Below are 26,846 nucleotides of genomic sequence, written 5' to 3'. Positions count from 1 at the left end.
TTATCGCCGGCACTCACGTCGAAAACGGTGAGATCTTCGTCTTCGTGTATTTCATATATGTTGCGCGTTTCGTTCCAACGTGCCAGAGGAATGTTTCCTGCTTTCTGGACACCACGATTTGATATCAAAGTCATGGTGGGAACGCTAGCTTTTCTACCGTGAGACCAGTACGAAAATTCGTTTATCTGAATCGTACCATCGAGGAGAAACTTGTAGTACGGATGATAAGGATGTAACATGTACAGTTTGTTACCTTCGACGAACGTGGAGATTCTCTGTTGATTGGGTACGCTGTTGATTTCGATGGCTTGCAGAGAATGCAGTTTAGCGAATTTAGTGTCGACGCCGAGCAGATTACTGTGAACTTGTCCGAGTTTATTTTCGATGGGCAGCAAATGCTCGACTATGGTATCCGTTACGGCAGAAAACGACGGTTTGATTTTCACTTCCACGTTCAACTGCTTGTAGTTTTCATTGAGTTCTTGCAACTTGGCACCGAAAGAGGCCAGCGTCGATTCCTGCGTGGATTCCAGCACTCCAACTTGATCTCTGATGTTGACGACGATGTTCTGAAGGTTCTCGACTTGATTCAATTTCGAGCTCTTCTCGGTAAGATCGTTCACGATGCTTCGCATCTCTGTAAACTGCGTGTGAAGGTCGGCTACGCTCTGGGAAGTGGGCAGCGTCGACACCAGCGAAGCAAGTTCGTCTCGAATCTGTTCCACGTTCGCCGTTTCCGTTTCCAGTCGTTTCAGCATTCGAGATATGTTTCTTTTCAAAGCGTGCAATTCTTTGGAGGTGGGGAGATTGGCCACTTTACTCTCGAGATCGCTCAATGAGCTCTTGATGTCGCTCGATTCGGATAGTGCCGTCACCGCCGTTTTCAATTTTTCCAAATCTTCGCTCGAAGGCACGCTTGTCCGTAACGATTCCACGTCACCCTGTATGTTGTCGAGTACGTGATGAAAATGAGCGAGATTCGTTTCGACGTTTAAATTTTCTAAATATTCGATCTTCTGCTGAACCGTGCTCAGCGTGTCTTGAATGCTTGTCAGCGCGCTCGCTTCAGCGTGAATATTTTTAATTTCTTCGTTGATCAATTCCAAGGACGCCTGAAGCGTGGCGATGGTGGTTTGAATGTGTTCGAAATCTTGATAGGCCTCCAATTGAATTTTTATGTTCGCGACGCTTTTACCGATGACCTGCAATTCGTCCGACGATGGTAGGTTCGTCATGGTATCTTCCAAAGTCTGCAACTTGGATTTAATTTCTTCCAACGTGCTGGTGAATTCTTCTTGTAATTTGGAAACGGCGACATGCAAGCGTTCTGCATCTATATCGTTCACGACGGTTTGAAGTTCAGAGAAATTCTTTTCTATTGCGGAAGTTCGTTCTTCGATTTCGAGTTTCAATTTTTCCAAATCTTCATTTTTCGATTGAAATTGCTGTAATTTGGCCAAATCATTTTGAAGCGAATCCACGCTCAACTGTATATTTTGAACGCTGTCGTAAGAAGGTACGTCGACATAATTTTTTATCAGCGTTTTCAGTTCGGAATCGATTTTCAGAATGGGGTCGAGACATTGCGTTTGGAGCGTAGCGATTTCCGACTCTAAACTTTTGTTTAAGGTTTCCTGCAAAGCAATCAAATCGGTCCTCAACTTCTTAACTCGAATGTCCAACATGAGAATCTCTTCTGCGTGGTCTACACGCTTGGTGTTGCCGAAAATGTCGTTAGGCATTTTTGGTTAACGGTTATTTATAATAGGATAGACGATTCGTAATTCTACGAAGAGAGGAATAAGTTTATCGTAATCTCCGAGGAGTTCCACGTAAAGATAATCTCCTGCAGACACATCGTACGTAATGTTAGAAAGCATCTTGTCGTGCTTGATTCGAAAAATGTTCTTGCCGGTAGAAATTTTGATTTCGCCTGCGTTTTCCGGATTCACGGTGATTTGAAGTTTCCCGTCGATCGGAATTTCGTAGAAATGTAAATTGTTATTAAAAACATAAAACATCTTGCCCACGTCCTCATCCAATTTCGTCCAAATGCTGTTGAGGTGAATGATCAACAGACCGTTGAGTTTAGTTAATACGGAAGGTAGAAATTCATGATCTGTCGTCGTGCGGTGTACAGTCTCCATTGTTTGCTTTCGGAAACCAAAGAGATTCATGTTGGTTATTTAAGAAAAAATTGAGAACGTATCTAATATAAATAACACCACAAAAAAAATGTGTGCAATTTAGTAACCATCTTTTTTTCTTAGCAAAAGAATGGAGAAGAAGGAAGCAAAACGTGCATGTGACCAATGTGGGAAATATATATCCATTTCTAACTTGAGAAGACATCGGAAGGATGTGCATGGCAAAGGATCAAGTAAGAGAGAGCTCGATGTTGACGATCAAGCGCCACGAAAGAAGCAGGAGAGTGCCGGCGAAAGTATTCGAAATATTTTAACCGAGGAGACTTTCCGATCTGAAGAAACATCTGATCTAAACAACTTTTTTCGCTCGGTCAAAAGCAAGTTAATTTCGTCTATCACCGAAGCTTTGTTGCAATGCTCGTTGAAAATCCACCTCATCGTTTCCGCCATTTACGAAAACGTAAAAAAAGAGCGAGAAACTTTCCATCATTACACTGGTGTAAAGAGCCTCCACGCCGCCGACGTCGATGAGGTGGATGCCATTTGCAACCAGATGATTGACGCTTTGTTGAACAAGCACGAGACTTTCCAAAAACGTGGATCGGGTTGGACACTTTGCGGTTCGTCTCACACTTTAACTTTGAAGGTGGCACGATACAACCTGATGGGAGCATCCAGCTACATCAATTTGCCCCCGGAAATAGCCAGTAAGAAAGCCATCATCAACATTCAAAATGAGGATAACAGATGCTTTTTGTGGTGCATCATTGCCGATCATCACCCAGCCAATGATGACAAACATCGTTTATACCACTACAACAAGCCGGAATATCTCTCAGAATTTGAAAAACCTATGGCTGGCATTAATTACCCCGTAAATCTACGAGACATTAGTAAATTTGAGGCACAGTACAAGACAGATAAAAACGAAAATATAGCAGTACACATCTTCGGATTAGACAAAAACAACACCATCTACGTTCTCAGACACAGCAACATTAAAAGTAATCGTGTCATCAGATTACTCCTGATCGAAGATGATGATAATTATCATTACTGTCTAATTCAGAATCTTCCAAAATTAACAAGAAGTCAAATTACCACAGATCACCATAAAATTGGAGTATGCGACAGATGCCTGAGTATATTCTACGGTCAAGGAAAAAAGAATGCTGATGAAGAACTCCGAGATCATCATGAAATGTGTAGTAAACATTCGGCTACGACTATCAAAATGCCTTCTCGAGACATGACATTTTCCAACTACACCGCATTACTCTGGCATCCCGTGGTGATATGCGCCGACTTTGAAAGTTTCCAACTTCCACTCGCCACATGCGAACCGAATCCCAGCGTATCGAGCACCACCAAAATTCTACATCACGAAGCCTGCGCTTTTGGATTGATGGTCAACAACACAGGCAATGTTATTTTACATCGTGGCAATGATGCTCCACAAATATTCCTTCAAACCTTGAAGCAGATGGCCATACAATTCGCTCCTCCACTAAGAGAAGACAAAGCAATGGAGCCTCTTACCCAGGAAGAGAAGAAAGCATACGACCTTGCCTCTCAGTGTGATGTGTGCGAAAGTAACTTCACCCTCGAAAATGTCAAAGTTCGCCACCACAATCATCACACGGGAAAATATGTGGCCCCCCTGTGTAACAACTGTAATCTACAAATCAAAAAACCGAATTTTATTCCAGTATTCATTCACAATTTGGAGGGCTACGACGCCAAAATCTTCATAAAGGAGATGGGATGCGACGCTCAACCCATTAGCGTCATAGCTCGCACCAACGAGAAATTCATTTCATTCAGCAAGAAGGTGGACGTTGGAAATGGCAATCGCGTAGAAATTCGCTTCTTGGACTCCTACAACTTTCTGTCTTCGAGTTTGGCGACACTCGCGTCTCAACTCACCGACGATGATTTGATCGCCACCAGGAAATGTTTCGGCAACCAACATTTAGCACTGTTGAGACGCAAGGGTGTTTACCCGTACGAATACATGACGGATGCTTCCAAATTCTCAGAAACATCATTACCACCAAGAGAAGCATTCTACAGTCGTCTTAGCAACACCTGTTGCAGCGAAGAGGACTACCATCATGCTCACCTCGTGTGGTCTACATTCTCTTGTCAAACCATGGGTGACTATCACGATCTGTATCTGAAGCTGGATGTTACGCTATTGAGCGACCGTTTTCATCTCCATCGCTCGAGAGGAATGGCAGCATATGGTTTGGACCCCGCTTTCAGCTACACCACACCGGGTTATTCTTGGCAGGCGATGTTAAAATCCACGAAGGTAAAGATAGAACTCATCAAAAACGTCAATCAACTTTTGTTTGTCGAAGAGGCAAAACGTGGTGGAATCGTCCAGTGTCCCCTTTTATACGTCAAGGCCAACAATCCATATGTTGCCGATTTCGATGCAGGGAAACCGACAAACTTCTTGGCATACTGGGACATGAACAATCTGTATGGTTATGCCATGTCCGAGACTCTGCCTATCGGAGAATACGAATGGATGAGCGAGCAGGAACTTCAAGATTGTTTGGAATGGAGTGAAGATCATAAAAATGGATGTTTCCTGAAAGTAGATTTGGAATATCCTGCATCGCTTCATCGAGAACACCATGGATTTGCGATGGCACCTGTGATGGAATCGACTCCGGAGAAGAAGCTGATGCTCACCTTCAAGAGCAAAGAGAATTACGTGGTGCATTATCGCCTCCTACAATTCTACCTCCAGCATGGATTGGTTTTGAAGCGCGTGCACTCGGGATTGAAGTTTAGACAGACCAGGTGGCTAGCACCCTATATCGACGGCAACACTCAACGTCGAGCATCAGCTTCTTCTTCCGCAGACAAAGACCTATACAAGTTGATGAATAACAGCATCTACGGCAAGAGCATGGAAGATGCGAGGAAAAGAAGAAATATCAACTTGGTCTCCGACCCGAAGAAAATAAACAAGCTCGTCGCTCAGCCCACGTACAAGAACTTCACGATACTGAGCGACACGTTGGTATTGATCGAACGTGCTCTCCGCCACATAACATTCGACAAACCAATCGCCGTGGGAGTCGCGATCCTCGAGTTGTCGAAGCTGGCCATGTACAAGTTTCACTACGACATCATGAAACCACGCTATGGAGAGGCGATCGAGGTGGTGTACACCGACACGGACAGCTTCGTGTACAACATCCACACCGATGATCTATACGAAGATCTGAAAAACATGAGCCAGCATTTCGACTTCTCTAATTATCCGAAAGATCACCCTCTCTTCGACGACAGCCAGAAAATGACGATCGGGAAGATGAAGGATGAAGTCAACGGCCGCATCATCACAGAGTTTGCTGGTCTTCGAGCGAAAATGTATGCCGTGAAAATCCAGGACGAGACCGAAATAAAAAAAGCAAAAGGGGTGGGGCGTTCGAGCACAAACAAACTGACCGTAGAAGATTACAAGTCGTGCTTGTTCGACAAAAAAATCAAACGCATGACCGAACATCGGATCACGAGCACCATCGACCAGTTGCATACATCCACAATCAACAAAGTGGCGCTTGATCCCCACGACACCAAATTGAGGCTACTCGACTGCAACATCCACACCCGAGAATGGGGATGTCATGACGAGGAAGAAACCTGCTCGCACCATTAGACTTCTGCATCAAAAAAGTACGTATTATTTCTTGCACCACTTTTTTTTAAAAAAAACAATCATTCAGACTAATTTTTGCATTCACACTTTTTTTTTATATTTTTCTATCATTTTTTTTAAAGAAAAATAATCATTCACACTTTTTTTATATTTTTCTATCGTTTTTTTTTTAAAAAAACAATCATTCACACTAATTTTTGCATTTACATTTTTTTTATATTTTTCTATCATATTATGTACACTATTTTGAGGATTTTTTTTTTCTTTCAGATGCAGCACCCTACGGAAACTTTTTTACTTCTTACACTTTCTATTCTTAACCAAAATATTTTTCTTCTCTTCAATCATAAAACACACACATTACACACGGAGGTCCTCTGTAGGGAGTTATGGGGGGGGTTAAAAAAGAACCCATGAAACTCTACAAAGGCATGGCTTTGTTAGCCGCGGCCATTAGAACTGCGTTGGGCACCACGCACCCTCGCGAGGTTATAGGGGGCCAGGTATCCTAAAAGACAACATTTATTATTTTGTTTGTTTGTTTGCGTCACAATACAGGCGCGCGCGCGCGTGTGTATAACACATCGTGTTTCCCCCGAGAGAGAGGTTTACAAAAATCACGATATACGGAGTTGGAAAATTACGATATGGCGCATTCGCTCGTTACTGTTGCCAGCCATAAATCTCTCTCTCTCTCCCTCTCTTCATCTTACACCAACGTTGGCATCTCTATTTTTTTAGTTGCAAGTAAATTGCCAACACACTCTAGTTAATAATGCTACATATTATACGCACACACGCACACACATACTATATTACCATCCACCCATCTCTCTCTCTCTCTTTTACGGCAGTGCCGGCTCTCCTTGTTTAGTATATGTAGGTTGGCAACGCTGATCTTTACTTGAGGGCGATCAACCGGGTTGATTGCACAAGCAAAATTGCCACCTCCTTGCTTTAGGTTAGGTTAGACCAAAAAAACCTTGGTGATTTTTTTTTTCGAGTGAGGAGTTGGCAACGCTTATCTCTACTTGAGGGCGATCGACCGGGTTGATTGCACAAGCAAAGTTGCCAGCTCCTTGCTTTAGGTTAGGTTAGAGCAAAAAAGGCTGTGGGTAAGCTGTCGGTTGTTTAACTCTTCCCTTTCTCTTTTTTTTTTCTTGTAAAAGGCTATGGCAAAAGTACCAGTGGGTTGGCAACCTTGCTTTATGCACTGTAAGGCAAGCCTCAAGCAAAATTGCCACCTCCTTGCTTTAGGTTACGTTAGACCAAGAAAAAAAACCTTGGTGATTTTTTTCGAGTGAGGAGTTGGCAACACTGCGAGAAAATACCTCAAGCAAGGTTGCCACCTCCTTGCTTTAGGTTAGGTTATACCCAAAAACAAAAACCCTGGTGATTTTTTCGAGTGAGGAGTTGGTAACACTGCGAGAAAATGGAGCTCATGCCTTACAAGAGCAAACCATTAAGGCGAGCTCCACCGAGCTCCATTTTCGGGCGTTGAATTCTCCATTTGGGTCTACACGAAAAGTAGGTCAAAGAACCGCTCTAGAACTGAGCTTACAGAAAAATATCGTAAGGGGAGACAGCCTTATAGTAAAATGTCGTAAGGCGAAAAGTAGGTCAAAGGACCGGTCTAGCCTTACAGAAAAATATCGTAAGGGGAGACAGCCTTATAGTAAAATGTCGTAAGGCAAAAAGTAGGTCAAAAGACCGCTCCAGAACGTTGGGTTTCACCTACTCTCCAATCTCTTGTTTTGTACGTTTTTTCCACGTGTCTTGACATCCAATGTATCCATGCAAAGTTTGGTGAAGATCTGAGTATGTCGTTTTTGACCTTATCTGGAACCTCCCATCTGAAAATTTGAAAATTCTTAAAAAATTCGTCGAAAATCTTGATGTCTCCAATCTCTTGTTTTGTACGTTTTTTCCACGTGTCTTGACATGCAAAGTATCCCTGCAACGTTTGGTGAAGATCTGAGTATGTAGTTTTTGACCTTATCTGGAACCTCCTATCTGAAAATTTGAAAATTCTTCAAAAATTCGTCGAAAATCTTGATGTCTCCAATCTCTTGTTTTGTACGTTTTTTCCACGTGTCTTGACATCCAATGTATTCCTGCAATGTTTGGTGGAGATCTGAGTATGTAGTTTTAGACCTTATCTGGAACCTCCTATCTGAAAATTTGAAAATTCTTCAAAAATTCGTCCAAAATCTTGATGTCTCCAATCTCTTGTTTTGTACGTTTTTTCCACGTTACTCGACCTCCAATGGATCCCTGCAAAGTTTGGTGAAGATCTGAGTATGTCGTTTTTGACCTTATCTGGAACATCCTTTCTGAAAATTTGAAAATTCTTAAAAAATTCGTCGAAAATCTTGATGTCTCCAATCTCTTGTTTTGTACGTTTTTTCCACGTGTCTTGACATCCAATGTATCCCTGCAAAGTTTGGTGAAGATCTGAGTATGTAGTTTTTGACCTTATATGGAACCTCCTATCTGAAAATTTGAAAATTCTTAAAAAATTCGTCCAAAATCTTGATGTCTCCAATCTCTTGTTTTGTACGTTTTTTCCACGTGTCTCGACCTCCAATGGATCCCTGCAAAGTTTGGTGAAGATCTGAGTATGTCGTTTTTGACCTTATCTGGAACCTCCCATCTGAAAATTTGAAAATTCTTAAAAAATTCGTCGAAAATCTTGATGTCTCCGATCTCTTGTTTTGTACGTTTTTTCCACGTGTCTTGACATGCAAAGTATTCCTGCAAAGTTTGGTGAAGATCTGAGTATGTCGTTTTTGACCTCATCTGGAACCTCCCATCTGAAAATTTGAAAATTCTTAAAAAATTCGTCGAAAATCTTGATGTCTCCAATCTTTTGTTTTGTACGTTTTTTCCACGTGTCTTGACATGCAAAGTATCCCTGCAACGTTTGGTGAAGATCTGAGTATGTAGTTTTTGACCTTATCTGGAACCTCCTATCTGAAAATTTGAAAATTCTTCAAAAATTCGTCGAAAATCTTGATGTCTCCAATCTCTTGTTTTGTACGTTTTTTCCACGTGTCTTGACATCCAATGTATTCCTGCAATGTTTGGTGGAGATCTGAGTATGTAGTTTTAGACCTTATTTGGAACCTCCTATCTGAAAATTTGAAAATTCTTCAAAAATTCGTCCAAAATCTTGATGTCTCCAATCTCTTGTTTTGTACGTTTTTTCCACGTGTCTCGACCTCCAATGGATCCCTGCAAAGTTTGGTGAAGATCTGAGTATGTCGTTTTTGACCTTATCTGGAACATCCTTTCTGAAAATTTGAAAATTCTTAAAAAATTCGTCGAAAATCTTGATGTCTCCAATCTCTTGTTTTGTACGTTTTTTCCACGTGTCTTGACATCCAATGTATCCCTGCAAAGTTTGGTGAAGATCTGAGTATGTAGTTTTTGACCTTATATGGAACCTCCTATCTGAAAATTTGAAAATTCTTAAAAAATTCGTCCAAAATCTTGATGTCTCCAATCTCTTGTTTTGTACGTTTTTTCCACGTGTCTCGACCTCCAATGGATCCCTGCAAAGTTTGGTGAAGATCTGAGTATGTCGTTTTTGACCTTATCTGGAACCTCCCATCTGAAAATTTGAAAATTCTTAAAAAATTCGTCGAAAATCTTGATGTCTCCGATCTCTTGTTTTGTACGTTTTTTCCACGTGTCTTGACATGCAAAGTATTCCTGCAAAGTTTGGTGAAGATCTGAGTATGTAGTTTTTGACCTCATCTGGAACCTCCTATCTGAAAATTTGAAAATTCTTAAAAAATTCGTCCAAAATCTTGATGTCTCCAATCTCTTGTTTTGTACGTTTTTTCCACGTGTCTTGACATCCAATGTATCCCTGCAATGTTTGGTGAAGATCTGAGTATGTAGTTTTTGACCTTATCTGGAACCTCCCATCTGAAAATTTGAAAATTCCTAAAAAATCCGTCCAAAATCTTGATGACCCCAATCTCTTGTTTTGTACTTTTTTTCCACGTGTCTCGACCTCCAATGTATCCCTGCAAAGTTTGGTGAAGATCTGAGTATGTAGTTTTTGACCTTATATGGAACCTCCTATCTGAAAATTTGAAAATTCTTAAAAAATTCGTCCAAAATCTTGATGTCACCAATCCTATGTTTTGTATGTTTTTTCCACGTGTCTTGACATCCAATGTATCCATGCAAAGTTTGGTGAAGATCTGAGTATGTCGTTTTTGACCTTATCTGGAACCTCCCATCTGAAAATTTGAAAATTCTTAAAAAATTCGTCGAAAATCTTGATGTCTCCGATCTCTTGTTTTGTACGTTTTTTCCACGTGTCTTGACATGCAAAGTATTCCTGCAAAGTTTGGTGAAGATCTGAGTATGTAGTTTTTGACCTCATCTGGAACCTCCTATCTGAAAATTTGAAAATTCTTAAAAAATTCGTCCAAAATCTTGATGTCTCCAATCTCTTGTTTTGTACGTTTTTTCCACGTGTCTTGACATCCAATGTATCCCTGCAATGTTTGGTGAAGATCTGAGTATGTAGTTTTTGACCTTATCTGGAACCTCCCATCTGAAAATTTGAAAATTCCTAAAAAATCCGTCCAAAATCTTGATGACCCCAATCTCTTGTTTTGTACTTTTTTTCCACGTGTCTCGACGTCCAATGTATCCCTGCAAAGTTTGGTGAAGATCTGAGTATGTAGTTTTTGACCTTATATGGAACCTCCTATCTGAAAATTTGAAAATTCTTAAAAAATTCGTCCAAAATCTTGATGTCACCAATCCTATGTTTTGTATGTTTTTTCCACGTGTCTTGACATCCAATGTATCCATGCAAAGTTTGGTGAAGATCTGAGTATGTCGTTTTTGACCTTATCTGGAACCTCCCATCTGAAAATTTGAAAATTCTTAAAAAATTCGTCGAAAATCTTGATGTCTCCGATCTCTTGTTTTGTACGTTTTTTCCACGTGTCTTGACATGCAAAGTATTCCTGCAAAGTTTGGTGAAGATCTGAGTATGTAGTTTTTGACCTCATCTGGAACCTCTTATCTGAAAATTTGAAAATTCTTAAAAAATTCGTCCAAAATTTTGATGTCTCCAATCTCTTGTTTTGTACGTTTTTTCCACGTGTCTTGACATCCAATGTATCCCTGCAATGTTTGGTGAAGATCTGAGTATGTAGTTTTTGACCTTATCTGGAACCTCCCATCTGAAAATTTGAAAATTCCTAAAAAATCCGTCCAAAATCTTGATGACCCCAATCTCTTGTTTTGTACATTTTTTCCACGTGTCTTGACATCCAATGTATCCCTGCAAAGTTTGGTGAAGATCTGAGTATGTAGTTTTTGACCTTATCTGGAACCTCCTATCTGAAAATTTGAAAATTCTTAAAAAATTCGTCCAAAATCTTGATGTCTCCAATCTCTTGTTTTGTACGTTTTTTCCACGTGTCTTGACATCCAAAGTATCCCTGCAAAGTTTGGTGAAGATCTGAGTATGTAGTTTTTGACCTTATATGGAACCTCCTTTCTGAAAATTTGAGAATTCTTAAAAAATTCGTCCAAAATCTTGATGTCTCCAATCTCTTGTTTTGTACGTTTTTTCCACGTGTCTTGACATCCAATGTATCCATGCAAAGTTTGGTGAAGATCTGAGTATGTCGTTTTTGACCTTATCTGGAACCTCCCATCTGAAAATTTGAAAATTCTTAAAAAATCCGTGCAAAATCTTGATGACCCCAATCTCTTGTTTTGTACGTTTTTTCCACGTGTCTTGACATCTAATGTATCCATGCAAAGTTTGGTGAAGATCTGAGTATGTCGTTTTTGACCTTATCTGGAACCTCCCATCTGAAAATTTGAAAATTCTTAAAAAATTCGTCGAAAATCTTGATGTCTCCAATCTCTTGTTTTGTACGTTTTTTCCACGTGTCTTGACATGCAAAGTATCCCTGCAACGTTTGGTGAAGATCTGAGTATGTAGTTTTTGACCTTATCTGGAACCTCCTATCTGAAAATTTGAAAATTCTTCAAAAATTCGTCGAAAATCTTGATGTCTCCAATCTCTTGTTTTGTACGTTTTTTCCACGTGTCTTGACATCCAATGTATCCCTGCAATGTTTGGTGGAGATCTGAGTATGTAGTTTTTGACCTTATCTGGGACCTCCTATCAGAAAATTTGAAAATTCTTCAAAAATTCGTCCAAAATCTTGATGTCTCCAATCTCTTGTTTTGTACGTTTTTTCCACGTGTCTCGACCTCCAATGTATCCCTGCAAAGTTTGGTGAAGATCTGAGTATGTCGTTTTTGACCTTATCTGGAACATCCTTTCTGAAAATTTGAAAATTCTTAAAAAATTCGTCGAAAATCTTGATGTCTCCAATCTCTTGTTTTGTACGTTTTTTCCACGTGTCTTGACATCCAATGTATCCCTGCAAAGTTTGGTGAAGATCTGAGTATGTAGTTTTTGACCTTATATGGAACCTCCTATCTGAAAATTTGAAAATTCTTAAAAAATTCGTCCAAAATCTTGATGTCACCAATCCTATGTTTTGTATGTTTTTTCCACGTGTCTTGACATCCAATGTATCCATGCAAAGTTTGGTGAAGATCTGAGTATGTCGTTTTTGACCTTATCTGGAACCTCCCATCTGAAAATTTGAAAATTCTTAAAAAATTCGTCGAAAATCTTGATGTCTCCGATCTCTTGTTTTGTACGTTTTTTCCACGTGTCTTGACATGCAAAGTATTCCTGCAAAGTTTGGTGAAGATCTGAGTATGTAGTTTTTGACCTCATCTGGAACCTCCTATCTGAAAATTTGAAAATTCTTAAAAAATTCGTCCAAAATTTTGATGTCTCCAATCTCTTGTTTTGTACGTTTTTTCCACGTGTCTTGACATCCAATGTATCCCTGCAATGTTTGGTGAAGATCTGAGTATGTAGTTTTTGACCTTATCTGGAACCTCCCATCTGAAAATTTGAAAATTCCTAAAAAATCCGTCCAAAATCTTGATGACCCCAATCTCTTGTTTTGTACATTTTTTCCACGTGTCTTGACATCCAATGTATCCCTGCAAAGTTTGGTGAAGATCTGAGTATGTAGTTTTTGACCTTATCTGGAACCTCCTATCTGAAAATTTGAAAATTCTTAAAAAATTCGTCCAAAATCTTGATGTCTCCAATCTCTTGTTTTGTACGTTTTTTCCACGTGTCTTGACATCCAAAGTATCCCTGCAAAGTTTGGTGAAGATCTGAGTATGTAGTTTTTGACCTTATATGGAACCTCCTTTCTGAAAATTTGAGAATTCTTAAAAAATTCGTCCAAAATCTTGATGTCTCCAATCTCTTGTTTTGTACGTTTTTTCCACGTGTCTTGACATCCAATGTATCCATGCAAAGTTTGGTGAAGATCTGAGTATGTCGTTTTTGACCTTATCTGGAACCTCCCATCTGAAAATTTGAAAATTCTTAAAAAATCCGTGCAAAATCTTGATGACCCCAATCTCTTGTTTTGTACGTTTTTTCCACGTGTCTTGACATCTAATGTATCCATGCAAAGTTTGGTGAAGATCTGAGTATGTCGTTTTTGACCTTATCTGGAACCTCCCATCTGAAAATTTGAAAATTCTTAAAAAATTCGTCGAAAATCTTGATGTCTCCAATCTCTTGTTTTGTACGTTTTTTCCACGTGTCTTGACATGCAAAGTATCCCTGCAACGTTTGGTGAAGATCTGAGTATGTAGTTTTTGACCTTATCTGGAACCTCCTATCTGAAAATTTGAAAATTCTTCAAAAATTCGTCGAAAATCTTGATGTCTCCAATCTCTTGTTTTGTACGTTTTTTCCACGTGTCTTGACATCCAATGTATCCCTGCAATGTTTGGTGGAGATCTGAGTATGTAGTTTTTGACCTTATCTGGGACCTCCTATCAGAAAATTTGAAAATTCTTCAAAAATTCGTCCAAAATCTTGATGTCTCCAATCTCTTGTTTTGTACGTTTTTTCCACGTGTCTCGACCTCCAATGTATCCCTGCAAAGTTTGGTGAAGATCTGAGTATGTCGTTTTTGACCTTATCTGGAACATCCTTTCTGAAAATTTGAAAATTCTTAAAAAATTCGTCGAAAATCTTGATGTCTCCAATCTCTTGTTTTGTACGTTTTTTCCACGTGTCTTGACATCCAATGTATCCCTGCAAAGTTTGGTGAAGATCTGAGTATGTAGTTTTTGACCTTATATGGAACCTCCTATCTGAAAATTTGAAAATTCTTAAAAAATTCGACCAAAATCTTGATGTTCCGAATCCTATGTTTTGTATGTTTTTTCCACGTGTCTTGACATCCAATGTATCCATGCAAAGTTTGGTGAAGATCTGAGTATGTAGTTTTTGACCTTATATTGAACCTCCCATCTGAAAATTTGAAAATTCTTAAAAAATTCGTCCAAAATCTTGATGACCCCAATCTCTTGTTTTGTACGTTTTTTCCACGTGTCTTGACATCCAAAGTATCCCTGCAAAGTTTGGTGAAGATCTGAGTATGTAGTTTTTGACCTTATATGGAACCTCCTTTCTGAAAATTTGAGAATTCTTAAAAAATTCGTCCAAAATCTTGATGTCTCCAATCTCTTGTTTTGTACGTTTTTTCCACGTGTCTTGACATCCAATGTATCCATGCAAAGTTTGGTGAAGATCTGAGTATGTCGTTTTTGACCTTATCTGGAACCTCCCATCTGAAAATTTGAAAATTCTTAAAAAATCCGTGCAAAATCTTGATGACCCCAATCTCTTGTTTTGTACGTTTTTTCCACGTGTCTTGACATCCAATGTATCCATGCAAAGTTTGGTGAAGATCTGAGTATGTCGTTTTTGACCTTATCTGGAACCTCCCATCTGAAAATTTGAAAATTCTTAAAAAATTCGTCGAAAATCTTGAAGTCTCCAATCTCTTGTTTTGTACGTTTTTTCCACGTGTCTTGACATGCAAAGTATCCCTGCAACGTTTGGTGAAGATCTGAGTATGTAGTTTTTGACCTTATCTGGAACCTCCTATCTGAAAATTTGAAAATTCATCAAAAATTCGTCGAAAATCTTGATGTCTCCAATCTCTTGTTTTGTACGTTTTTTCCACGTTACTCGACCTCCAATGGATCCCTGCAAAGTTTGGTGAAGATCTGAGTATGTCGTTTTTGACCTTATCTGGAACATCCTTTCTGAAAATTTGAAAATTCTTAAAAAATTCGTCGAAAATCTTGATGTCTCCAATCTCTTGTTTTGTACGTTTTTTCCACGTGTCTTGACATAAAATGTATCCCTGCAAAGTTTGGTGAAGATCTGAGTATGTAGTTTTTGACCTTATATGGAACCTCCTATCTGAAAATTTGAAAATTCTTAAAAAATTCGTCCAAAATCTTGATGTCTCGAATCTCTTGTTTTGTACGTTTTTTCCACGTGTCTCGACCTCCAATGGATCCCTGCAAAGTTTGGTGAAGATCTGAGTATGTCGTTTTTGACCTTATCTGGAACCTCCCATCTGAAAATTTGAAAATTCTTAAAAAATTCGTCGAAAATCTTGATGTCTCCGATCTCTTGTTTTGTACGTTTTTTCCACGTGTCTTGACATGCAAAGTATTCCTGCAAAGTTTGGTGAAGATCTGAGTATGTCGTTTTTGACCTCATCTGGAACCTCCCATCTGAAAATTTGAAAATTCTTAAAAAATTCGTCGAAAATCTTGATGTCTCCAATCTTTTGTTTTGTACGTTTTTTCCACGTGTCTTGACATGCAAAGTATCCCTGCAACGTTTGGTGAAGATCTGAGTATGTAGTTTTTGACCTTATCTGGAACCTCCTATCTGAAAATTTGAAAATTCTTCAAAAATTCGTCGAAAATCTTGATGTCTCCAATCTCTTGTTTTGTACGTTTTTTCCACGTGTCTTGACATCCAATGTATTCCTGCAATGTTTGGTGGAGATCTGAGTATGTAGTTTTAGACCTTATTTGGAACCTCCTATCTGAAAATTTGAAAATTCTTCAAAAATTCGTCCAAAATCTTGATGTCTCCAATCTCTTGTTTTGTACGTTTTTTCCACGTGTCTCGACCTCCAATGGATCCCTGCAAAGTTTGGTGAAGATCTGAGTATGTCGTTTTTGACCTTATCTGGAACATCCTTTCTGAAAATTTGAAAATTCTTAAAAAATTCGTCGAAAATCTTGATGTCTCCAATCTCTTGTTTTGTACGTTTTTTCCACGTGTCTTGACATCCAATGTATCCCTGCAAAGTTTGGTGAAGATCTGAGTATGTAGTTTTTGACCTTATATGGAACCTCCTATCTGAAAATTTGAAAATTCTTAAAAAATTCGTCCAAAATCTTGATGTCTCCAATCTCTTGTTTTGTACGTTTTTTCCACGTGTCTCGACCTCCAATGGATCCCTGCAAAGTTTGGTGAAGATCTGAGTATGTCGTTTTTGACCTTATCTGGAACCTCCCATCTGAAAATTTGAAAATTCTTAAAAAATTCGTCGAAAATCTTGATGTCTCCGATCTCTTGTTTTGTACGTTTTTTCCACGTGTCTTGACATGCAAAGTATTCCTGCAAAGTTTGGTGAAGATCTGAGTATGTAGTTTTTGACCTCATCTGGAACCTCCTATCTGAAAATTTGAAAATTCTTAAAAAATTCGTCCAAAATCTTGATGTCTCCAATCTCTTGTTTTGTACGTTTTTTCCACGTGTCTTGACATCCAATGTATCCCTGCAATGTTTGGTGAAGATCTGAGTATGTAGTTTTTGACCTTATCTGGAACCTCCCATCTGAAAATTTGAAAATTCCTAAAAAATCCGTCCAAAATCTTGATGACCCCAATCTCTTGTTTTGTACTTTTTTTCCACGTGTCTCGACCTCCAATGTATCCCTGCAAAGTTTGGTGAAGATCTGAGTATGCAGTTTTTGACCTTATATGGAACCTCCTATCTGAAAATTTGAAAATTCTTAAAAAATTCGTCCAAAATCTTGATGTCACCAATCCTATGTTTTGTATGTTTTTTCCACGTTTCTTGACATCCAATGTATCCATGCAAAGTTTGGTGAAGATCTGAGTATGTCGTTTTTGACCTTATCTGGAACCTCCCATCTGAAAATTTGAAAATTCTTAAAAAATTCGTCGAAAATCTTGATGTCTCCGATCTCTTGTTTTGTACGTTTTTTCCACGTGTCTTGACATGCAAAGTATTCCTGCAAAGTTTGGTGAAGATCTGAGTATGTAGTTTTTGACCTCATCTGGAACCTCCTATCTGAAAATTTGAAAATTCTTAAAAAATTCGTCCAAAATCTTGATGTCTCCAATCTCTTGTTTTGTACGTTTTTTCCACGTGTCTTGACATCCAATGTATCCCTGCAATGTTTGGTGAAGATCTGAGTATGTAGTTTTTTACCTTATCTGGAACCTCCCATCTGAAAATTTGAAAATTCCTAAAAAATCCGTCCAAAATCTTGATGACCCCAATCTCTTGTTTTGTACTTTTTTCCACGTGTCTCGACGTCCAATGTATCCCTGCAAAGTTTGGTGAAGATCTGAGTATGTAGTTTTTGACCTTATATGGAACCTCCTATCTGAAAATTTGAAAATTCTTAAAAAATTCGTCCAAAATCTTGATGTCACCAATCCTATGTTTTGTATGTTTTTTCCACGTGTCTTGACATCCAATGTATCCATGCAAAGTTTGGTGAAGATCTGAGTATGTCGTTTTTGACCTTATCTGGAACCTCCCATCTGAAAATTTGAAAATTCTTAAAAAATCCGTGCAAAATCTTGATGACCCCAATCTCTTGTTTTGTACGTTTTTTCCACGTGTCTTGACATCTAATGTATCCATGCAAAGTTTGGTGAAGATCTGAGTATGTCGTTTTTGACCTTATCTGGAACCTCCCATCTGAAAATTTGAAAATTCTTAAAAAATTCGTCGAAAATCTTGATGTCTCCAATCTCTTGTTTTGTACGTTTTTTCCACGTGTCTTGACATGCAAAGTATCCCTGCAACGTTTGGTGAAGATCTGAGTATGTAGTTTTTGACCTTATCTGGAACCTCCTATCTGAAAATTTGAAAATTCTTCAAAAATTCGTCGAAAATCTTGATGTCTCCAATCTCTTGTTTTGTACGTTTTTTCCACGTGTCTTGACATCCAATGTATCCCTGCAATGTTTGGTGGAGATCTGAGTATGTAGTTTTTGACCTTATCTGGGACCTCCTATCAGAAAATTTGAAAATTCTTCAAAAATTCGTCCAAAATCTTGATGTCTCCAATCTCTTGTTTTGTACGTTTTTTCCACGTGTCTCGACCTCCAATGTATCCCTGCAAAGTTTGGTGAAGATCTGAGTATGTCGTTTTTGACCTTATCTGGAACATCCTTTCTGAAAATTTGAAAATTCTTAAAAAATTCGTCGAAAATCTTGATGTCTCCAATCTCTTGTTTTGTACGTTTTTTCCACGTGTCTTGACATCCAATGTATCCCTGCAAAGTTTGGTGAAGATCTGAGTATGTAGTTTTTGACCTTATATGGAACCTCCTATCTGAAAATTTGAAAATTCTTAAAAAATTCGACCAAAATCTTGATGTTCCGAATCCTATGTTTTGTATATTTTTTCCACGTGTCTTGACATCCAATGTATCCATGCAAAGTTTGGTGAAGATCTGAGTATGTAGTTTTTGACCTTATATTGAACCTCCCATCTGAAAATTTGAAAATTCTTAAAAAATTCGTCCAAAATCTTGATGACCCCAATCTCTTGTTTTGTACGTTTTTTCCACGTGTCTTGACATCCAAAGTATCCCTGCAAAGTTTGGTGAAGATCTGAGTATGTAGTTTTTGACCTTATATGGAACCTCCTTTCTGAAAATTTGAGAATTCTTAAAAAATTCGTCCAAAATCTTGATGTCTCCAATCTCTTGTTTTGTACGTTTTTTCCACGTGTCTTGACATCCAATGTATCCATGCAAAGTTTGGTGAAGATCTGAGTATGTCGTTTTTGACCTTATCTGGAACCTCCCATCTGAAAATTTGAAAATTCTTAAAAAATCCGTGCAAAATCTTGATGACCCCAATCTCTTGTTTTGTACGTTTTTTCCACGTGTCTTGACATCCAATGTATCCATGCAAAGTTTGGTGAAGATCTGAGTATGTCGTTTTTGACCTTATCTGGAACCTCCCATCTGAAAATTTGAAAATTCTTAAAAAATTCGTCGAAAATCTTGATGTCTCCAATCTCTTGTTTTGTACGTTTTTTCCACGTGTCTTGACATGCAAAGTAACCCTGCAACGTTTGGTGAAGATCTGAGTATGTAGTTTTTGACCTTATCTGGAACCTCCTATCTGAAAATTTTAAAATTCTTAAAAAATTCGTCGAAAATCTTGATGTCTCCAATCTCTTGTTTTGTACGTTTTTTCCACGTGTCTTGACATCCAATGTATTCCTGCAATGTTTGGTGGAGATCTGAGTATGTAGTTTTAGACCTTATCTGGAACCTCCTATCTGAAAATTTGAAAATTCTTCAAAAATTCGTCCAAAATCTTGATGTCTCCAATCTCTTGTTTTGTACGTTTTTTCCACGTTACTCGACCTCCAATGGATCCCTGCAAAGTTTGGTGAAGATCTGAGTATGTCGTTTTTGACCTTATCTGGAACATCCTTTCTGAAAATTTGAAAATTCTTAAAAAATTCGTCGAAAATCTTGATGTCTCCAATCTCTTGTTTTGTACGTTTTTTCCACGTGTCTTGACATCCAATGTATCCCTGCAAAGTTTGGTGAAGATCTGAGTATGAAGTTTTTGACCTTATATGGAACCTCCTATCTGAAAATTTGAAAATTCTTAAAAAATTCGTCCAAAATCTTGATGTCTCCAATCTCTTGTTTTGTACGTTTTTTCCACGTGTCTCGACCTCCAATGGATCCCTGCAAAGTTTGGTGAAGATCTGAGTATGTCGTTTTTGACCTTATCTGGAACCTCCCATCTGAAAATTTGAAAATTCTTAAAAAATTCGTCGAAAATCTTGATGTCTCCGATCTCTTGTTTTGTACGTTTTTTCCACGTGTCTTGACATGCAAAGTATTCCTGCAAAGTTTGGTGAAGATCTGAGTATGTCGTTTTTGACCTCATCTGGAACCTCCCATCTGAAAATTTGAAAATTCTTAAAAAATTCGTCGAAAATCTTGATGTCTCCAATCTTTTGTTTTGTACGTTTTTTCCACGTGTCTTGACATGCAAAGTATCCCTGCAACGTTTGGTGAAGATCTGAGTATGTAGTTTTTGACCTTATCTGGAACCTCCTATCTGAAAATTTGAAAATTCTTCAAAAATTCGTCGAAAATCTTGATGTCTCCAATCTCTTGTTTTGTACGTTTTTTCCACGTGTCTTGACATCCAATGTATTCCTGCAATGTTTGGTGGAGATCTGAGTATGTAGTTTTAGACCTTATTTGGAACCTCCTATCTGAAAATTTGAAAATTCTTCAAAAATTCGTCCAAAATCTTGATGTCTCCAATCTCTTGTTTTGTACGTTTTTTCCACGTGTCTCGACCTCCAATGGATCCCTGCAAAGTTTGGTGAAGATCTGAGTATGTCGTTTTTGACCTTATCTGGAACATCCTTTCTGAAAATTTGAAAATTCTTAAAAAATTCGTCGAAAATCTTGATGTCTCCAATCTCTTGTTTTGTACGTTTTTTCCACGTGTCTTGACATCCAATGTATCCCTGCAAAGTTTGGTGAAGATCTGAGTATGTAGTTTTTGACCTTATATGGAACCTCCTATCTGAAAATTTGAAAATTCTTAAAAAATTCGTCCAAAATCTTGATGTCTCCAATCTCTTGTTTTGTACGTTTTTTCCACGTGTCTCGACCTCCAATGGATCCCTGCAAAGTTTGGTGAAGATCTGAGTATGTCGTTTTTGACCTTATCTGGAACCTCCCATCTGAAAATTTGAAAATTCTTAAAAAATTCGTCGAAAATCTTGATGTCTCCGATCTCTTGTTTTGTACGTTTTTTCCACGTGTCTTGACATGCAAAGTATTCCTGCAAAGTTTGGTGAAGATCTGAGTATGTAGTTTTTGACCTCATCTGGAACCTCCTATCTGAAAATTTGAAAATTCTTAAAAAATTCGTCCAAAATCTTGATGTCTCCAATCTCTTGTTTTGTACGTTTTTTCCACGTGTCTTGACATCCAATGTATCCCTGCAATGTTTGGTGAAGATCTGAGTATGTAGTTTTTGACCTTATCTGGAACCTCCCATCTGAAAATTTGAAAATTCCTAAAAAATCCGTCCAAAATCTTGATGACCCCAATCTCTTGTTTTGTACTTTTTTTCCACGTGTCTCGACCTCCAATGTATCCCTGCAAAGTTTGGTGAAGATCTGAGTATGTAGTTTTTGACCTTATATGGAACCTCCTATCTGAAAATTTGAAAATTCTTAAAAAATTCGTCCAAAATCTTGATGTCACCAATCCTATGTTTTGTATGTTTTTTCCACGTGTCTTGACATCCAATGTATCCATGCAAAGTTTGGTGAAGATCTGAGTATGTCGTTTTTGACCTTATCTGGAACCTCCCATCTGAAAATTTGAAAATTCTTAAAAAATTCGTCGAAAATCTTGATGTCTCCGATCTCTTGTTTTGTACGTTTTTTCCACGTGTCTTGACATGCAAAGTATTCCTGCAAAGTTTGGTGAAGATCTGAGTATGTAGTTTTTGACCTCATCTGGAACCTCCTATCTGAAAATTTGAAAATTCTTAAAAAATTCGTCCAAAATCTTGATGTCTCCAATCTCTTGTTTTGTACGTTTTTTCCACGTGTCTTGACATCCAATGTATCCCTGCAATGTTTGGTGAAGATCTGAGTATGTAGTTTTTGACCTTATCTGGAACCTCCCATCTGAAAATTTGAAAATTCCTAAAAAATCCGTCCAAAATCTTGATGACCCCAATCTCTTGTTTTGTACTTTTTTTCCACGTGTCTCGACGTCCAATGTATCCCTGCAAAGTTTGGTGAAGATCTGAGTATGTAGTTTTTGACCTTATATGGAACCTCCTATCTGAAAATTTGAAAATTCTTAAAAAATTCGTCCAAAATCTTGATGTCACCAATCCTATGTTTTGTATGTTTTTTCCACGTGTCTTGACATCCAATGTATCCATGCAAAGTTTGGTGAAGATCTGAGTATGTCGTTTTTGACCTTATCTGGAACCTCCCATCTGAAAATTTGAAAATTCTTAAAAAATTCGTCGAAAATCTTGATGTCTCCGATCTCTTGTTTTGTACGTTTTTTCCACGTGTCTTGACATGCAAAGTATTCCTGCAAAGTTTGGTGAAGATCTGAGTATGTAGTTTTTGACCTCATCTGGAACCTCCTATCTGAAAATTTGAAAATTCTTAAAAAATTCGTCCAAAATTTTGATGTCTCCAATCTCTTGTTTTGTACGTTTTTTCCACGTGTCTTGACATCCAATGTATCCCTGCAATGTTTGGTGAAGATCTGAGTATGTAGTTTTTGACCTTATCTGGAACCTCCCATCTGAAAATTTGAAAATTCCTAAAAAATCCGTCCAAAATCTTGATGACCCCAATCTCTTGTTTTGTACATTTTTTCCACGTGTCTTGACATCCAATGTATCCCTGCAAAGTTTGGTGAAGATCTGAGTATGTAGTTTTTGACCTTATCTGGAACCTCCTATCTGAAAATTTGAAAATTCTTAAAAAATTCGTCCAAAATCTTGATGTCTCCAATCTCTTGTTTTGTACGTTTTTTCCACGTGTCTTGACATCCAAAGTATCCCTGCAAAGTTTGGTGAAGATCTGAGTATGTAGTTTTTGACCTTATATGGAACCTCCTTTCTGAAAATTTGAGAATTCTTAAAAAATTCGTCCAAAATCTTGATGTCTCCAATCTCTTGTTTTGTACGTTTTTTCCACGTGTCTTGACATCCAATGTATCCATGCAAAGTTTGGTGAAGATCTGAATATGTCGTTTTTGACCTTATCTGGAACCTCCCATCTGAAAATTTGAAAATTCTTAAAAAATCCGTGCAAAATCTTGATGACCCCAATCTCTTGTTTTGTACGTTTTTTCCACGTGCCTTGACATCTAATGTATCCATGCAAAGTTTGGTGAAGATCTGAGTATGTCGTTTTTGACCTTATCTGGAACCTCCCATCTGAAAATTTGAAAATTCTTAAAAAATTCGTCGAAAATCTTGATGTCTCCAATCTCTTGTTTTGTACGTTTTTTCCACGTGTCTTGACATGCAAAGTATCCCTGCAACGTTTGGTGAAGATCTGAGTATGTAGTTTTTGACCTTATCTGGAACCTCCTATCTGAAAATTTGAAAATTCTTCAAAAATTCGTCGAAAATCTTGATGTCTCCAATCTCTTGTTTTGTACGTTTTTTCCACGTGTCTTGACATCCAATGTATCCCTGCAATGTTTGGTGGAGATCTGAGTATGTAGTTTTTGACCTTATCTGGGACCTCCTATCAGAAAATTTGAAAATTCTTCAAAAATTCGTCCAAAATCTTGATGTCTCCAATCTCTTGTTTTGTACGTTTTTTCCACGTGTCTCGACCTCCAATGTATCGCTGCAAAGTTTGGTGAAGATCTGAGTATGTCGTTTTTGACCTTATCTGGAACATCCTTTCTGAAAATTTGAAAATTCTTAAAAAATTCGTCGAAAATCTTGATGTCTCCAATCTCTTGTTTTGTACGTTTTTTCCACGTGTCTTGACATCCAATGTATCCCTGCAAAGTTTGGTGAAGATCTGAGTATGTAGTTTTTGACCTTATATGGAACCTCCTATCTGAAAATTTGAAAATTCTTAAAAAATTCGACCAAAATCTTGATGTTCCGAATCCTATGTTTTGTATGTTTTTTCCACGTGTCTTGACATCCAATGTATCCATGCAAAGTTTGGTGAAGATTTGAGTATGTAGTTTTTGACCTTATATTGAACCTCCCATCTGAAAATTTGAAAATTCTTAAAAAATTCGTCCAAAATCTTGATGACCCCAATCTCTTGTTTTGTACGTTTTTTCCACGTGTCTTGACATCCAAAGTATCCCTGCAAAGTTTGGTGAAGATCTGAGTATGTAGTTTTTGACCTTATATGGAACCTCCTTTCTGAAAATTTGAGAATTCTTAAAAAATTCGTCCAAAATCTTGATGTCTCCAATCTCTTGTTTTGTACGTTTTTTCCACGTGTCTTGACATCCAATGTATCCATGCAAAGTTTGGTGAAGATCTGAGTATGTCGTTTTTGACCTTATCTGGAACCTCCCATCTGAAAATTTGAAAATTCTTAAAAGAATTTAACAAAATCTTGATGTCCCCAATCCTATGTTTTGTATGTTTTTTCCACGTGTCTTGACATACAATGTATCCCTGCAGAGTTTGGTGAAGATCTGAGTATGTAGTTTTTGACCTTATCTGGAACCTCCCATCTGAAAATTTGAAAATTCCTAAAAAATCCGTCCAAAATCTTGTTGACCCGAATCTCTTGTTTTGTACGTTTTTTCCACGTGTCTTGACATCCAATGTATCCCTGCAAAGTTTGGTGAAGATCTGAGTATGTAGTTTTTGACCTTATCTGGAACCGCATTTCTGAAAATTTGAAAATTTTTTAAAAAATCGTCCAAAATCTTGATGTCTCCAATCTCTTGTTTTGTACGTTTTTTCCACGTGTCTTGACATCCAATGTATCCCTGCAAAGTTTGGTGAAGATCTGAGTATGTAGTTTTTGACCTTATATGGAACCTCCTATCTGAAAATTTGAAAATTCTTAAAAAATTCGTCCAAAATCTTGATGTCTCCAATCTCTTGTTTTGTACGTTTTTTCCACGTGTCTCGACCTCCAATGGATCCCTGCAAAGTTTGGTGAAGATCTGAGTATGTCGTTTTTGACCTTATCTGGAACCTCCCATCTGAAAATTTGAAAATTCTTAAAAAATTCGTCGAAAATCTTGATGTCTCCGATCTCTTGTTTTGTACGTTTTTTCCACGTGTCTTGACATGCAAAGTATTCCTGCAAAGTTTGGTGAAGATCTGAGTATGTAGTTTTTGACCTCATCTGGAACCTCCTATCTGAAAATTTGAAAATTCTTAAAAAATTCGTCCAAAATCTTGATGTCTCCAATCTCTTGTTTTGTACGTTTTTTCCACGTGTCTTGACATCCAATGTATCCCTGCAAAGTTTGGTGAAGATCTGAGTATGTAGTTTTTGACCTTATCTGGAACCTCCTATCTGAAAATTTGAAAATTCTTAAAAAATTCGTCCAAAATCTTGATGTCTCCAATCTCTTGTTTTGTACGTTTTTTCCACGTGTCTTGATATCCAATGTATCCCTGCAAAGTTTGGTGAAGATCTGAGTATGTCGTTTTTGACGTTATCTGGAACATCCTTTCTGAAAATTTGAAAATTGTTAAAAAATTCGTCCAAAATCTTGATGTCTCCAATCTCTTTTTTGTACGTTTTTTCCACGTGTCTTGACATCCAATGTATCCCTGCAAAGTTTGGTGAACATCTGAGTATGTAGTTTTTGACCTTATCTGGAACCTCCCATCTGAAAATTTGAAAATTCTTAAAAAATTCGACCAAAATCTTGATGTCTCCAATCTTTTGTTTTGTACGTTTTTTCCACGTGTCTTGACACATAATGTATCCATGCAAAGTTTGGTGAAGATCTGAGTATGTAGTTTTTGACCTTATATGGAACCTCCTATCTGAAAATTTGAAAATTCTTAAAAAATTCGTCCAAAATCTTGATGTCTCCAATCTCTTGTTTTGTACGTTTTTTCCACGTGTCTTGACATCCAATGTATCCCTGCAAAGTTTGGTGAAGATCTGAGTATGTAGTTTTTGACCTTATCTGGAACCTCCCATCTGAAAATTTGAAAATTCCTAAAAAATCCGTGCAAAATCTTGATGACCCCAATCTCTTGTTTTGTACGTTTTTTCCACGTGTCTTGACATCCAATGTTTTCCTGCAATGTTTGGTGAAGATCTGAGTATGTAGTTTTTGACCTTATCTGGAACCTCCTATCTGAAAATTTGAAAATTCTTAAAAAATTCGACCAAAATCTTGATGTTCCGAATCCTATGTTTTGTATGTTTTTTCCACGTGTCTTGACATCCAATGTATCCATGCAAAGTTTGGTGAAGATCTGAGTATGTAGTTTTTGACCTTATATTGAACCTCCCATCTGAAAATTTGAAAATTCTTAAAAAATTCGTCCAAAATCTTGATGACCCCAATCTCTTGTTTTGTACGTTTTTTCCACGTGTCTTGACATCCAAAGTATCCCTGCAAAGTTTGGTGAAGATCTGAGTATGTAGTTTTTGACCTTATATGGAACCTCCTTTCTGAAAATTTGAGAATTCTTAAAAAATTCGTCCAAAATCTTGATGTCTCCAATCTCTTGTTTTGTACGTTTTTTCCACGTGTCTTGACATCCAATGTATCCATGCAAAGTTTGGTGAAGATCTGAGTATGTCGTTTTTGACCTTATCTGGAACCTCCCATCTGAAAATTTGAAAATTCTTAAAAAATTCGTCGAAAATCTTGATGTCTCCAATCTTTTGTTTTGTACGTTTTTTCCACGTGTCTTGACATGCAAAGTATCCCTGCAAAGTTTGGTGAAGATCTGAGTATGTAGTTTTTGACCTTATCTGGAACCTCCTATCTGAAAATTTGAAAATTCTTAAAAAATTCGTCGAAAATCTTGATGTCTCCAATCTCTTGTTTTGTACGTTTTTTCCACGTGTCTTGATATCCAATGTATCCCTGCAAAGTTTGGTGAAGATCTGAGTATGTCGTTTTTGACCTTATCTGGAACATCCTTTCTGAAAATTTGAAAATTGTTAAAAAATTCGTCCAAAATCTTGATGTCTCCAATCTCTTTTTTGTACGTTTTTTCCACGTGTCTTGACATCCAATGTATCCCTGCAAAGTTTGGTGAAGATCTGAGTATG

This window comes from Lepisma saccharinum, chromosome 24 (genome assembly GCF_977018435.1).
Source record: "Lepisma saccharinum chromosome 24, izLepSacc3.1, whole genome shotgun sequence".
Classification (NCBI taxonomy): Eukaryota; Metazoa; Arthropoda; class Insecta; order Zygentoma; family Lepismatidae; genus Lepisma; species Lepisma saccharinum.
The sequence above is the reverse complement of the archived record's forward strand: the minus strand, read 5'-3'. Positions refer to the sequence as shown.